This window comes from Rhinopithecus roxellana, chromosome 19, assembly GCF_007565055.1.
Source record: "Rhinopithecus roxellana isolate Shanxi Qingling chromosome 19, ASM756505v1, whole genome shotgun sequence".
Classification (NCBI taxonomy): Eukaryota; Metazoa; Chordata; class Mammalia; order Primates; family Cercopithecidae; genus Rhinopithecus; species Rhinopithecus roxellana.
In genome coordinates this window covers 23,029,468-23,042,746 of record NC_044567.1, presented here as the reverse complement: position 1 = coordinate 23,042,746, position 13,279 = coordinate 23,029,468, and the positions used below count along the sequence as shown (strand labels likewise).

Below are 13,279 nucleotides of genomic sequence, written 5' to 3'. Positions count from 1 at the left end.
AAATTTATTTTATAAATAAAATAATTTTTATAATTTACTATATCTGGGTAATCTTGGGGTTCATTCTGCTACTGTGACTATTGTGATCCTATAGATTGAAGCAGCAGCTCCCGCCTGAGAGTTTCCTCCCGGACATTCCTTCTGGCCAGCCCTACTGATTTCAGAGTAGCCTAGCCAGCCCCCAGAATCATGTATGCCGATGTAATCATGTAAATCTCTTTAATGCCCTACTGATTCTGTTTCTCTGGTCGAATCTTAACTGACACAGAGGTTTAATTCAATTCCTATCATTCCATCGTGGCTAAATGGTGGAAATTATTTCAAATGATTTCTAAATTTATGATATGATTTTAAGTTTTTCAAAATTTCTCCCTGACCTCAAATATCTCCCTTACTGCCATTCAGAGTGCTTATAATTTTACCATTAAGTAATACTTCCTTTGGATCTTCTGGTACTTGAAAATCCTACCAAGGAGAAAAAAATGCTACTATGAGGAGTTTCATGGTTAGGAAAATGTGCTCTGAAAGCCAAGAGTATAGCTTGACAACATTCTGCTGAAGACATCAGGCATATGTTTCATCGATCCACTCAATCAGCAGAAGCCAGGAATAGACAGGAAAATCCAAGAAAGATCTGTGGAGTGTCCTCTTGTCTGATGGAATGGATCCCCATGACATACACAGGAGATACACAAGGTTTTCGAGAATGTAGTATCTGTAGAGACACTGCCATCTTGGACTGAAAGGCACAAAGGCATGATTTAAAAGAGGAGGAGGAGGAGGAAGAAGAAGGAGAAGGAAGAAGGAGAAGAAGAAGGAGAAGAAGAAGGAGAAGAAGAAGGAAAAGAAGGAGAAGAAAGAGAAGAAAGAAAGAAGAAGGAGGAGGAGGAGGACGAGGAGGAGGAGGAAGAAGGAAGAAGAAAGAAGAAGGTGGCAGCGGCTGCTGCACTTACAAAACTCTACAAGCAGGAAACAGGCTGATAGAGCTACCTAGGTGCAAACCTGTGCTACCCAATAAAATGTGCGAATGACTCCAAGGGCAGAGATGTGTGCTTAGAAGGCCTAAGTTGTGTGTACAAAGGCAGGAATGGGCAGAGCCACAGGCCCAGAAAATGAAGCCACAGTCTAGGAGGGCAGCGCCTCAAGCCAGATGGGAAACTCTGGCCTTGAAACACAATGGAATTTGCCCTGCTAGATTTTAAACATGTTTGAAACCAGTGACTCCTTCATTCTTTTCCACTTCTCCCTTTTGAAACGTCTATCCTATGCACATTCTACTACTGTATTTTGGCAGGAAGTAAGTTTTATTGTAGTTTCATAGCTCCACAGAGGCACAGGAATTTTGCTTCAGGATGAATTCCAGAGTCTCAACCATACCAGAGTCAGATGACTGAGATGATAAGATTGGACCTTTGAGCTGATAATAATTTAGACTTAGAGTTGATGCTGTAATGTGTTGTGACTTTGGGGGATGTTGGTAGGGAAAAGAGGTAATACTTAGCATATGGCATGAACATGAATACTGGGGGACAGAGGATGGAATACAGAGAAGTGAATTATAGCCCCCAAAAGACATATCCACATCCCTCAAAAGATCAAAGAGTTACTCGTTGGCAAAGTAAATGATTAGGTTATAGATCCTAAAAGAAGGGGCTTATCCTGGGTTATCCAGGTTGGTACTTAAAACACTCACATGTATGTTTACAAGAAATACAGAAGAGGAGCAGACTCAGAAATGAGGAGGATGTAATACAATCAGAGAGACAGAGACTGAGCGATGTGGCTGTAACTCAAAGAATGCTAAAGGCCACCAGAGGCTAGAAAAGGCAAAGAACAAATTCTTCCTCAGAATTTCCAAAGGAAGTGCAGCCTTGCTTACCTTTTGATTTTATATTTTTGCCCTCCAAAACAGTAAGAGAATAAAATTTTGATATTTTAGGCTCCCAAGTCCATGGCAATTTGTTATGGTAACCACAGGAAAAAAACCACTGAGTAATTCTGGACATCATCCTGAACAACGTGAATTTTATAATATGAACAATCTGCCCAGGACTGAAATTGCTGGGTTCTATGGTAAGTACATATTAATATTTTAAGTAAATGCAAAATTATTTCCCAGAAAAGTTGTACCAACAGCAATGTATGAAATATGAGAAATTTAATTCCTCTATTCACTGACTGCGGGGAGTTAGTTCTTTAAAGGTATCGTGGACATAAGACATACAACTTGTGTCTTTTCATTCTCTTAATGGTTTTGTTCAAAGAGCAGATGTGTTTCATTTTGATGAAATCCACTTTATCAATTTTTCTTTAATGGACTTTGGAATAGAACATTTTGCAAAGCAAAAACAAAAAAAACTTCTTTTTTTTTGAGATGGGGTTTGCTCTGTTTCCCAGGCTGGAGTGCAGTGGCGTGATCATGACTCACTGCAACCTTGACCTCCCAGGCTCAAGCAATTCTCCCACCTCAGCCTCCCAAGGAGCTGGGACTACAGACATGCACCACCAGGCCTGGCTAATTTTTTTTTTGCTTTTGTAGAGACAGAGTCTCCCTATGTTTCCCAGTCTGGTCTTGAACTCCTAGGCTCAATGGATCCTCCCACCTTAGCCTCCCAAAGTACTGGAATTACAACTGTGTCCAATCTTGGTGTCACATTTTGAATGTCTGTCCCTAACCCAAGTCACAAAGGTTTCTTTTGGTGCTCTTATAACTTTATAATTGTAGGTTCTACATTTAAGTCTATGATCTAATTTGAGTTAATTTGTTGAAAAGACTAACCTTTCTCCACATCTTTGCACCTTTGTCAATAATAAGTTGTCTCCACATGTGTGGGAATGGTCACAAGATCCCTACTGATTACTGTAGTTTTAGTAAGTCTTGATATAGGTAGTAACATTCCTCCAACTTTTTCTTTTTCAAAATTATTTTGCTCTAAGTGCTATGCATTTTCATGTGAATTTATCTTGTTAATGTCTACCAAAAGAAAACCCTGCTGGGATATTGATGCAGATTACATCTAGTCTATGGATAAATTTGGAGAGAACTGACATTTTAAATGATGGTAAGTATTCTAGCACAAGAAAATGGTTTAATTCTCCATTTATTTAGGTCTTTACTCTCAGCAATATTTTCTACTTTTCAGAGTACAAGTCTTGCTTATTGAATGTCAGTAGTATATACTTTCGGATTTTTTTAAATGATCAATTCATTGTTGTTAGTATAGAGAAGTGCAACTGATTTTTGTATATTGATCTAATATCCTGTAACCTTGTTAAAATCATTTATCAGTTCTTTTTTAAAAAATAAAATTCTTTAGTTTTTCAACATAGACAATCATGTCACTTTTGAATAAAAGATAGTTTTACTCTTGCCTTTCTGATCAGATGGTAGTTCTTTCTTTGTTCTCATGTCTCGTCTACAGATCTCCAGGATTCTCTCTCTCTGCAGCTCCCAAGTCTCTGGTGCACTATATTGAGAATCTATGATCTTGGCCTCCCGGGACTCTTAGCAATATCTCATCAATTCAGGGAAACTACCAGGCTCCATTAGGGTTCCCCCTTCCTGCACCATGACTGGAAACTCTTTCAAAGCAATAAATTGGGGCAACCATAGGCATCCTCTCGTGTGTTCTTCACCTCTCAGAGATCACCATCTTTCAATGACTGATGTACAGTAACTAGAAAACCACTGTTCGTTGTTTAGTTGTTTCAGGTAGGAGGGTTAATCCAGTTCTTAACTCTATATTGGCCAAAAGTAGAGGTCCTAATAATGACTCTTTATTTGGCATTTACTGTGCAAGGTGCTTTGCTAAGCATTTTACATATAGTATTTCTGATATTCCTGCAATAAACTCTGAAATCGGTATTGGCCCCATTTTACAGAAGAGTAACTTGAAGATTAGAGAAAGTATTTTGCCTGTCCTTAGTTATATAATTACTAATCAGCATCCAAGTATATAGGGGAGCTGGGAAAATAGGAATGAGGAGTGACTGCTAATGGATAAGGGGTTTAAGGATTATAAAAATGTCCTGAAATTAGATACTAGTGATGATATGCAAACTCTAAAAACATAACAAAAACCACTGAATTACACTTCTAAAAATGAATTTTATAGTATATAAATTATATCTCAGTAAAAATGATGTTTTGGGGGGAAAAACTGAAGTTACATGACCATATATAGGGTCATGCACAGGGTTGCCAGATTCACAAAAAAAAAAAAAAAAAAAAATACACAAAGTCCAGTTAAATTTGAGTATTAGTATAAGCATAACTAGGAAATATTTGGAACATGTTCACACTAAAAACAAATATTTGCATTTATCTAAAATGACCATCAAATAGTTACCAGTTAATAATACTGAATAACTAGATTATTTTCCCCTTGACAATTGAAGATGCTAACCATATTATTTCGCAGTATTATTCTAGTATGGTAAAATTAACACTTTTCTGATTTACAGATGTTTCAAAAGCAAGTTTGCCATTCGCCAAAATTAGCATGCTAAGTACAAAAATGACTTGAGTCTGTTTGAGAAAGTATGTTAACAAAATATGTGTAAGGTTAATACTTACTGTTGAAAACAAGGACTATTTTTCTTACTACATATGTGCTTTATGAGGAAAATTACTGTCAGATGCAAAGGATATCCCAAGTCATAGACCACAAAACAACTTAATTCAGTATAATTAGATCCACACACTGAATTTTTTTCCTTGCCTGATTAAAGTACCGTCAGAGTTCTTGGAAGAATCCAGAAAAACATGCTTTTGTAGTACTCAAAGAGGGCCAAATCATGTGAAATACAGATTTCACGACTGGTGTTAAATTTTATATATCAGTTCAAAATAATTTTCTGTAGAATCTTATAAAATTAATTTTGTGGTCACTCAGGTCCTGGTATTTGGGGTTTAGAAATTCCCAGTCTCCCATACAGAGTGTGTTCTAGAGCATAATCATTTAAATAATTTCTATTTGATTTTCCTACCTGTTAAGTAGGAACATCATTGGCATTAGCAAACATTTGCACTACAATATGCTAGGCTCCATTCTGTGCATGAGAGATGCCAAAAAGCTTAAGCAAAATTTCTATTTCCATATTGAACTTATAGATAAATTAAATGGCAAATAACTTTAATACAAAGAAGTATCAAAAATAGATGTTAAGTGCTTAAAATATCCAAATTCTAAAAGGTCAGAGATGAGATAGAGCATCTCAGTGACTAGAACATATGGGACGCGGTTTGAAAAAGAGGTAAGAAATAAAATGTGCCCAGCAGCACACTGAAATATTAACTCTAGATAAAATGCTCATCAAATTTAAAACTTCCATACGAAAGAGACAAAAATGAATGATAACTAAACTTAAGGGTAAGCAAGTTAGTTGTGCCAGAAAGTAAGGATAGGCTCAAAGAGTGATGAAGATATGTCAAAAGGACACAGACACCAAGTTATTGGGCTCCCACTGGCCAAATGTGGGACATTTTGTGCTCTCTAATAAGTAATTATTGAACAAATATAATCCATTGGATAAAACAGGAATCTATGAGACCAAAATGATAGGTAAAAAAAGGAATGAATTGAAAGTTCAATGCAGAATGGCATATTTACATAGTTTTAAATTACTGTCCCAAAAACCTGTAAATTTTTGTAAAGTACAAAAGAGTAACTGCATAGTGAGGAAGACCAGCAGACACCATCTCAGTCATGTGATTAAACTGATCATCATCAATAACAACTCAAAATCATGTACCACCTGATAGGATGCAATAAGAACCAGCACCTACTCTGTGACATTCCTGTCAAAGATGAGTAAGCTAAATCTAATCATAATGAAACATCAGATAAAAAATTGAGGCACTTTTGACAAAAATAAATTACTTGTAATATTTAAATGTGCTGAGAGCATAAATGGCAAAGAAATAATAATGACCTGTTCCAGAATGAAGATTAAAGAGATATAAAAATTCAGTTTCCAGCCAGGTGCAGTGGCTCACGCCTATAATCCTGGCACTTTGGGAGGCCAAGGAGGGTGGATCACGAGGTCAGGAGATCCAGACCATCCTGGTCAACATGGTGAAACCCCGTTTCTACTAAAATTACAAAACAAAATTAGCTGGGCGTGGTGGCATCTGCCTGTAATCCCAGCTACTTGGGAGGCTGAGACAGGAGAATCGCTTGAACCAGGCAGTTGGGAGGTTGCAGTGAGCTGAGATCTCACCACTGCACTGCAGCCTGGTGACAGAGCAAGACTCCATCTCAAAAAACAAAAAAAAAATTATATTTTCCCCTAACTAGATCCTTCTGCTAGTTACCGGGACAATCAGTGAAACTAAAATGGAGTTTCAAAATTAGATGGTGAAAATTTATTGATTTGACTTTTTTATGGTTACATAGAAGAATGTTCTCATTTGTAGAAAATACACATTCAAGCATTGAGGGTAATAGGGCATCATGTCATGTTGGCAATCTACTTTCAAATGGTCCAAGGAAAAAATGTATCTGCCTTGGTGGAAGGCCTGTGCATATAAAAATAAATCAGGTACAATTTATTTTTAAAAGAAACCCCAGTATTAGTGGAGACAGACAAGTAGACAACCAGTCAAAATACAAAATAACAAGTACTATAATGGGGCGTAAAATGAGTAACACAAGGAAGAAAAGAATTGACTCCACCTAGAAAAGTAGGAGAAGAAATAAGGTAATTTTTAACATGAATATTGCATGAATGAAAAATACAAATAATGATCCAATGAATATACTTCTAAAATGAAATCTTAATAAGAAGAATCAATTTCATTAAACTCAGTAGGAACTTTAAAAGTATGCATTGTAGGAACTTTTGGTGAAGAATAAAGCAGATATAATAATCCTTACCCTCAAGAAGGTAAAAATATTTTAAGTATTTAATCTAGAAGAAAGAAATTGGGCATTATATGTATGAGATGTTAACTATTCCCATATTTACTCATGAATGAATTAAAATTTCATAAATAATAATAATTTATTTGCCTGAAATAAATTTGCCTGATGGGAACACTAGATAAATAATGTTTTATTATATAAATAATAATAATTTGTCTGATGGGAACATCAGAAGAAATGATAAGATACTGTGTTAATGACTAAAATTCCATTTGCTAGTTTTTCTCTAATCGAGGAACTGCTTACTGGTATGGGTAAAATGTTAAACGGTGATAGCTTAGAAAAGTCATTCAATGCTAAAGGCTAAGATTACCTAGATGATGGTGATGGATGCATAACAGTGTGAATTAGTACCATTGAATTGTATGCTTTAAAATGGTAACAATGATGGATTTTTTTTTTTTTTTTTGCATTTCACCACAATTTTCTAAAATGATAAGATTTCCAAACCATTCTAAAATTCATATAAAACCAAAAAAGAGCCCAAATAGCCAAGGTAATCCTAAGCAAAAAGAACAAGCTGGAGGCATCATGTTACCCGACTTCAAACTATACTACAGGACTGTGATAAGCAAAACAGCATGGTACTGATACAAAAACAGACACACAGACCAATGGAACAGACTAGAGAGTCCAGAAATAAGGCCACATACGTACAACCATCTGATCTTCAACAAAACTGACAAAAACAAGCAATGGGGAAAGGACTCCCTATTCAATAAATGGTTCTGGGATAACTGGCTAGCCATATGCAGAAGGTTGAAACTGAACCCCTTCCTTACATCATATAAAAAATCAACTCTGGTGGCTCATGCCTGTAATCCCAGCACTTTGGGAGGCCAAGACAGGTGGATTGCCTAAGGTCAGGAATTCGAGATGAGCCTAGCCAACATAGTGAAACCCCATCTCTACTAAAAATACAAAAATTAGCTGGACATGGTGGCATGTACCCCTAAGCCCAGCTACTCAGGAGGCTGAGGCAGGAGAATCACCTGAACTGGGGAGGCGGAGGTTGCAGTGAGCCAAGATGGCGTCATTGCACTCCAGCCTGGGCAACAAGAGCGAGACTTTGTCTCAAAAAAAAAAAAAAAAAAAAAAAACTACTCAAGATGAATTAAAGACTCAAATATAAAACTCAAAACTATAAAAATTCCAGAAGACAACCTAGGCAATACCATTCTGGACACAGGAACTGGCAAAGATTTCATGACAAAGCCACCAAAAGCAATCACAACAAAAGCAAAAAATTGACAAATAGGTTCCAATTAAACTAAAGAGCTTCTGCACAGCAAAACAAACCATCAACATAGTAAACAGACAATTTATAGAATGGGAGAAAATATCTGCAAACTACGCATCTGACAAAAGTCTAATATCCAGCATCTATAAGAACCTTAAACAAATTTACAAGAAAAAAAACCCCATTAAATAGTGGGCAAAGGACATGAACAGACACTTTTCAAAAGACTATTATTAGAGAAATGTAAATCAAAACCAGGATAAACCATCTCACACCAGCCAGAATGGCTATTTTTAAAAAGTCAAAACATAACAGATGCTGGTGAGGTTGTGGAGAAAAGGGAACTCTTCTCATGCTTGTAATCCCAGCACTTTGGGAGTCCGGGGCAGGCGGATCACGAGGTCAGGAGATCAAGACCATCCTGACTAACACGGTGAAACCCCATCTCTACTGAAAATACAAAAAAATTAGCTGGACATGGTGGCGGGCACCTGTAGTCCCAGCTACTTGGGAGGCCGAGGCAGGAGTATGGCGTGAACCCAGGAGGCAGAGTTTGCAGTGAGCCGAGGTTGCGCCACTGCACTCCAGCCTGGGCGACAGAGCGAGACTCCATTTCAAAAAAAAAAAGAAAGAAAGAAAAGGGAATGCTATACACTGTTAGAGTGTAAGTTAGTTCCATCACTGGGGAATGCAGGGTGTGTATTCCTCAAAGAGCTAAAAACAGCACCGCCATTCAACCCAGCACAATCCCATTCCTGGGTATATACACAAGGGGATATCAATCATTCCACCATAAAGATACATGCATGTGTATGTTCACTGCAGTACTATTCCTAATAGCAAAGACATGGAATCTACCTAAATGCTTATCGATGGCAGACTGGATAAAGAAAATGTGGTACATAGACACCATGGAATAATATGCAGTCACAAAACAGAATGAGATCACGTCTTTTGCAAGAACATGGATGGAGCTGGAGACCATTATCCTTAGCAAACTAATACAGGAACAGAAAACCAAATACTGCATGTTCTCACTTATAAGTGGAAGCTAAACGATGAGAACACATGGATAGATAGAGGGAACAACAGACACTGGGGCCTGCTTGAGGGTGGAGGATGGGAGGAGGGAGAGGATCAGAAAAAAATAACTATTGGATACTAGGCCTAGTACCTGAATGGCAAAATAATCTGTACAACAAACCCCCATGACACGAATATACCTACATAATAAACCCGCATATGTACCCTTGAATTTAAAATAAAAGTTTAGGCCAGGCACAGTGGCTCATGCCTGTAATCCCAGCACTTTGGAAGGCCAAGGCAGGCGGATCACCCAAGATCAGGAGTTTGAGACCAGCTCACCAACATAGAGGAACCCCATCTCTACTAAAAACACAAAAAATTAACTGCGCATGCTGTTGGGCACCTGTAATCCCAGCTACTCGGGAGGCTACGACAGGAGAATCACCTGAACCCAGGAGGCAGAGGTTTCAGTGAGTCGAGATCTAGACACTGCACTCCAGCCTGGACAACAGAGCAAGACTCTGTCTCAAAAGAAAAAACAAAAAGTTTAAAAATAATTTTTAAAAAATTGAAAAGATGCCGGGCGCGGTGGCTCGAGCCTGTAATGCCAGCACTTTGGGAGGCCGAGACGGGCGGATCACGAGGTCAGGAGATCGAGACCATCCTGGCTAACACTGTGAAACCTCGTCTCTACTAAAAAATACAAAAAAACTAGCCGGGCGAGGTGGCGGGCGCCTGTAGTCCCAGCTACTAGGGAGGCTGAGGCAGGAGAATGGGGTAAACCTGGGAGGCGGAGCTTGCAGTGAGCTGAGATCCGGCCACTGCACTCCAGCCCGGGCGACAGAGCGAGACTCCGCTTAAAAAAAAAAAAAAACAATTGAAAAGATAAGACTTCCCAGTTCAGCCTGAGAGTAAAATAACAGAGATAAAGAAAAATGTGCAAACCCATTTCCGGTCTTTAGTCTTTCCTAAACTGTAGCAACAAGAACACAAAAAGCAGGAAAAATATAAAAAAGGGATACAAATTCAAGATTTTAACATTTTAATTAAAGCTGATGAATTAATTCAAATAGAACTTGGACTATGAAAATGCCAAGACCCGGCCAGGTGCGGTGGCTCACGTCTATAATCCCAGCACTTTGGGAGGCTGAGGCGGGTGAACCACCTGAGGTCAGGAGTTCAAGACCAGCCTGGCCAACATGGTGAAACCTTGTCTCTACCAAAAATACAAAAATTAGCCAGGTGTGGTGGCGGGTGCCTATAGTCCCAGCTACTCGGGGGTGCTGAGGCAGGAGAACTGCTTGAACCCGGGGGACAGAAGCTGCAGTGAGCCAAGATCGCACCACTACACTCCAGCCTGGGTGACAGAGTAAGACTCCGTTTCAAAAAAAAGAAAAGAAAAGGGAATGCCAAGACCCTATCAATCAGTCAGTTGGATTTTCCTCTAGATATTAATTAGAAATAAACATACATAGCTTTTAAGAACTATTGATCTTTAAATGCTAGAACTCAACTTAAAAAAGTTAAGTAAAATCATTTTTTTAAATCCGCCGATCTCTAGTGCCAGGATAATAACTGAAAAAGATATAATACCACTGCACTGTTAAGAACAATTTCATCTACATAAATATTATGGGGATCTTAAGAAGGCACAACAGACCGACAAGCAAAGCAGCTATGGGTGCCAAGGTTAATGGGTCAGGTAACTTTGATGCTTTTGTTCCATGTATTTCGAGATTGTCTAAAATTTACCTCCAAAATGTTATTATGTATTACTTATATCATGAAAAAAATGCAAGAAATAAAGCAAAACAATGAAGTCAAACAAAAGATATTATTCAAAAAGCAAAGAATATAGCTATCACTAATATAGTTGCATAATATTTTAGAATTCCTAGCCAATATAAGAGAAAAATTTAAAAAAGATATTAATTTTCAGAAAATGTATTCCACTTGGAAATTCCAAGACAATTTACTGAAAAACTACTTGATCTTACAAGAGAATCTAGCAAAGCAGGCAGACACAAATTCAATACAAAATTATCAATAGGTTTGCCATACCACAGGAATGACAAACTTTAAAATGTTACAATTCCTAGCTGCAAAACTTCCACAACATAAAGATGTCAGTTCTAATTGTATTAAAATGTAATTTCAACGCAGTTTAAATAAAAATCTCCACAGGATTCACTATGTAACGCAATAAGGTCACTCTAAAACACAACAGCTGGGAAAGCTTTTGAAAATGAACAATAAATCAAGTCATAAAGCTCAAGTAAGTAAAAAAGTTGGTGAAGGGTGTTGTTTTTGCTTCCTATTAGAGAAATTTCCAAACATACACAAAAGTATAGAGAATATTAACATGACCCACCTACGTGGACATCATTCAACTTCAGTAATTAACACTTTGCAAATCTGTTGACTCTATCTCATTGTTTGTTTTGCTAGAATATTTTAAAGCACATTAGAGATATCACATCTGTTCACCTGTAAATAATTCAGAATACACGCCTAATAAATAATGACTTTAAAAAAATTAGTTACAAGGCAATATGCAGTGGCTTATGCCAACACTTTGGAAGACCGAGGTGGGAACCCAAGAGTTCAAGACTAGCCTGGGCAACACGGTGAGACTCTGTCTCTACAAAACAGATACACAATTACATACACAGCAAACTAGTTATACCTGATAAATGTCATATAATACCTCGTTTGGGCCGGGTGCGGGCTCACGCCTGTAATCCCAGCACTTTGGGAGGCTGAGGTGGGTGGATCAAGAGGTCAGGAGTTCAGGACCTGCCTGACTAACATGGTGAAACTCCGTCTATACTAAAAATACAAAAATTAGCCGGGCCTGTTGGTGCATGCCTGTAATCCCAGCTACTTGGGAGGCTGAGGCATGAGAATTGCTTGAACCCGGGAGGTGGAAGTTGCAGTGAGCCGAGATCGTACCATTGCACTCCAGTCTGGGCAACAGAGTGAGGCTCTGTCTCAAAAAAAAAAAAACCTCGTTCATGGTCAATTTTCTCCAACTGTCTCAAATAATGTCTCTTCATACTTTATTTAGATCAGGGTCCAAACAAAATTTTCACGATGCATTTATTCAATGTGTATTTTAAGTCTCTTATAATCAACATAACCATCCCTCTATTTTCTACTGTCACTTATTTGTCCTATTATCTAACCAACCCTCCCCTCCCCTGCTGCTAGATCATTTCAAAGCAAATTCCAGACATCTGTAAATACTTTTGCATCACTAAAAAATAAAGACTTTAAATTCTTGAATATCTAATAATATTATCTACATAATATGTAATAATAAACAATATCTAGTAAGTCAAATGTAAAAAGCTCACCACTTCTCTGAAAAATATCTTTCTATATTTGGTTTGTGTGAAAGAGGATTTAAATAAGGTCCACGCTTTGTGCTTAGATGATACTCTCCAAAGTCTCCTTCAAATTTTAACAGTTCACCTTTCCCCCACCACACATCACTTTTATTTTCCCGTTAAATTATTTGTTAAAGAAATCAAATCATATTTGTAACATAGAACTTCCCATATTTTAGAGTTGGCTAGTTGCATTTTCATGGTGTTGTTTACCTTATCCCTCTATTTCTGTATTTTCTCCAAAGTGCTAACTATATCTAGAAGCTGATTTGTTTGTTTGGTGGAAAAGTAACCATAGTTAACAATAATTTATTGTATATTTCAAAATAATTAGAAGAGTGGATTTAGAATGTTCCCAACACAAAGAAACAATAAATGTTTGAGGTGATGGATATCCCAATTAGTCAGACGAGATCATTACATATTGTATGCCTGTATCAAAATATCACAAGTACCCCATAAATTTGTACAACTATTATGTACCCACAAAAATTAAGAATAGGCCATAGTGGTGACTCACACCTGCAATTCCAGCACTTTGGGAGGCTGAGGCAGGAGGATCACTTGAACTCAGGAGGTTGAGACTGGCCTGGGCAACACAGTGAGACAACACAGTGTCATCTCTACAAAAAAAGAGAACAAATTGAAAAAATTGCCAGGTGTGATGGCATGTACCTGTAGTCTCAGCTACTTGGGAG

The 13,279-nt window shown here is 37.7% G+C and overlaps 1 protein-coding gene across 9 annotated transcripts in view; it reads right to left on the bottom strand.

Moving 5' to 3' along the window:
- The window catches only part of BCAS3 (BCAS3 microtubule associated cell migration factor), a 733,207-nt gene that overhangs the window by 451,498 nt on the left and 268,430 nt on the right, over positions 1-13,279 (bottom strand). The window lies entirely within an intron of this gene.